This window comes from Odocoileus virginianus, chromosome 22 (genome assembly GCF_023699985.2).
Source record: "Odocoileus virginianus isolate 20LAN1187 ecotype Illinois chromosome 22, Ovbor_1.2, whole genome shotgun sequence".
NCBI lineage: Eukaryota > Metazoa > Chordata > Mammalia > Artiodactyla > Cervidae > Odocoileus > Odocoileus virginianus.
In genome coordinates this window covers 29298889-29302254 of record NC_069695.1, presented here as the reverse complement: position 1 = coordinate 29302254, position 3366 = coordinate 29298889, and the positions used below count along the sequence as shown (strand labels likewise).

General features: G+C 41.8%; 1 non-coding gene across 1 annotated transcript; it reads left to right on the top strand.

Annotated features, from left to right (window-relative positions):
• The first annotated feature begins 1780 nt into the window (after positions 1-1780).
• On the top strand, positions 1781-1940 carry LOC139030467 (U1 spliceosomal RNA). The gene has a single exon (XR_011482838.1). It is a non-coding gene; the product is annotated as a U1 spliceosomal RNA (small nuclear RNA).
• Positions 1941-3366: the final 1426 nt, after the last annotated feature.

The following is a 3366-nucleotide window of genomic DNA, read 5'->3' as shown; positions in this document are numbered from 1 at the left end:
ATCTTGACCCTAATACACAGAATATGAGGGAAGAGTTTCTTGACCTTAGGTACAGTTATAAACCCTTTGGACACAGAACATGCATTAATCACTCACAAAATTCATGTTCTCAGGAACATAGTTTTGAAAATACTGGTTTAAATCTCCCCATATTTTTTCACCAAGAAATGCATCCAGCTATCTCAACACTTTCCTTCCTAACGTTCAAGGCTTCATTTTCTTAACTGGAACAAAAGTGATTATGACCGCCCTCCTCCCTTCTCACAATGGCTGTGCTTGCAACATGGAGAAAGATTTTCTTCTGGCTTTCTGTTCAGGAACCATACCTCTCAATAAATAGCTTACCAAAAACCTAAGTAAGTGTTTTAACACTTCAATGTTGAGATAGATGTCTTTATTAAGGGTTATAATTTAAAAACCCACTTTTAATTTTTGAAACTGATATGTTTCAAAACATATTATGAAAATTCCAAATCTGGGTCACTCAAAACCTCACAAGGACTCCAGCATCAGGGCTGCCTATATTCATGCACCTCACTCTCACTCTTTTAGAATAACCTCACTTCCAAATATTTGTTGGAAGTCTTTCATGAGTACAAAAATATTTTCTGTACTTGAAAACATACAAGGAGGAAGGCATGGTAGAAGATAAGAAGAAGGTAGACAATTCCCTGCCCCCAAGTGTCTTATAATAGGGGTTTCCCTGGTGGCTCAGCCAGTAAAGAATCTGCCTGCCAATGCAGGAGACACAGGTTCGGTTCTTGTTGGGGGAAGATCCCCTGGAAAAGGAAAGGGCAACCCACTCCACTATTCTTGTCTGGAAAAATCCCATGGACAGAGGAGCCTGGTGGGCTACAGTCCATGGGATCGCAAAGAACTGGGCATGACTTAGCGACTAAACAACAGTAAAAGTATCTTATATACATTAACGGATAGAAAATTAGCAAGGAAATAAACCTTCTACCCTAAATTTTTCATCCCCAAATCTATTACCAGGGAAACCTTGCCTCTGGTGGCTACACGCTGTCACTGGGCCTCCGCTATTTTGGGATCTGATGACTCCCTTTGCTATCGGTGAGTCCAGTTCTGTAAGACTGTCCCCTCCTCTCACTCCTGGCTAGCAGAAGACAGCTGCCCCTTCTTGATGATGCAGGCGGCCCTTGGACTAATGCATTCCTAGCGATTCTGGCAGATAGTGTCCTCTCCCTTTGAACATGACCATCTGGAGAGATTCCCGGCCTCACTTATGTGAGTTTTTTGAGCCTTCTTCTACCATTTTCAGCAGCAGTTCTGGCATTTTTATCACACTTAGAAAGGGCCAATACTCTCTTCAAAATCTCAAGAGTCAGAGCAGCATCATGTCAGTTCCATGGTCTTTGCCAGGTAATTAAATCTTCTAGTATGGGAGAACGCTTTGTATCAACAAACTCCTTTTTCTGGCCTTCAGTAACGGTTCTCTTGTTCCAGTACGCTCATAATCCAGTCTGAGACATACCATCAGAGCCCTGCCAGGGGGTTTTGGCTAGGGCTTTCAGCTGCTTATTTCCTCCCTTTATAGGCTCAGCACTTCATCTCTCTAGCCAGTTCATTCTGTGACTTCACTCTAGTGACCTAAAGGAGAGGGGAAGGGTTATATTCTAAAGGTCGGAGTTGGAATCTGTCCCATTTTGTGAAGCAGAGGCTTTTCATCATCTTCAATCAAGTAGAAATAGAAGGCATGAACCACTACTACAAGCACAGATGGTTCACAAAAAGCTTGAATTATCATGTTTTCCAGTATACACTTACCTGGCAGGGGAGGTACCATGATCAAGAAGGTGGTTCTCCCAGGGAGAGGCTTAGCTATTGCACCGTGCATGTGTTGACCTCTGTGATTTCCCCAAATGCAGGAAACTTGACGGCATAATTTCTGGTGGCGGGGGACTGAGCTCATGCTCTTTTTTTTTTAAGGGCTTCCCTGATAGCCCAGTTGGTAAAGAATCCACCTGTAGTACAGGAGACCCTGGTTTGATTCCTGGGTTAGGAAGATCCACTAAAGAAGGGATAGGCTGCCCACTCCAGTATTCTTGGGCTTCCCTGGTGGCTAAGCTAGTAAAGAATCCGCCTGAAATGCTGGAGACCTGGGTTCCATCCCTGGGTTGGGAAGATCCCCTGGAGAAGGGAAAGGTTACCCACTCCAGTATTCTGGCCTGGAGAATTCCATGGACCATATAGGCCATGAGGTGCAAAGAGTCGGACACTACTGAGCAACTTTCACTTTCACTTTCCAGTATATCAGTCCAGACTTTGTTGTTGTTGTTCAGTTGCTAAACTGTATTCGACTCTTTGTTACCCCATGGATTGTAGCACACCAGGCTCCTCTATCCTCTGCTATTACCCAGACTTTGCTCAAACTCATGTTCATCATCTTTTCTCTTTGGTGACTGAGACATCAGTTACTGGCGCCATGTCCCTTGCCAAGTTGATCTGCCGAGGAGAAAATGGACGCCCCAGAGAGAGAAGCAGAGAAGAAAGAGGAAAAGTAGACTTCACACATTTCCGTCTCTGGATTCATTTGTCTCTAACACCAACATGGAACATACTTTTTTATAAGTCATACATTGTACTTTTTCTATTACTCTGATTCAAGTTGGATGTGTGTCCTTTGCAGCAAACATACTCAACCTGGACATATATTTAAAATAAGCCCATTTCAAGCAGTGGGACAGTTCCAGATCATATTCTTGAATGCTTAAGAAGAATGTCCTTGAAAGGTCATCTAAGTCATTCCTTTGCCTTCAAGCAGAATGACACAAACTATCCAAGAACGCATGTGGATTTTTAATAAATGCCATCTGTTGGTGACATATGCCTGTGGGATTTGTATGTGTAAATTATAATTATGAGACACTTCAAAAAAAAAAAAACAACAAGACAACTATACATTTCTATCTCTCTCTGGAAAGGGATGAGTCATGTTAAACAGTGCCTACTTTGTTTCCCTTCCTGAAAGGACATCACCAATTACTTTAGGAATGATGTAAAACAAAGCTGAAACTACCTTAATGGGACGATGTCAAAATTTCTGCTTTTTAAAAATATTTTCAAATATCAAAAAATTTTCAGTTTTACAAAGTTTTATCTTTGACAAAGACTTGTTTTCTGCCATTATCAGTGCCTTACGGAAGAAGAAACAAAAGTTCATGAAAAACACTCTCTTCCCAGAACAGTATGACCTCATTTTTGACATTATCAAAGATGCTTCCAGAAAACACTTCACACACCAGGGCACTGTTGACGTTTCTTCCGTGAGAGCCAGGACCAGTGATCAATGCTCAACAAATAAGAAAGGATTTTCTAAAAGGTAAAGAGAAAGGTTTGTTTAGG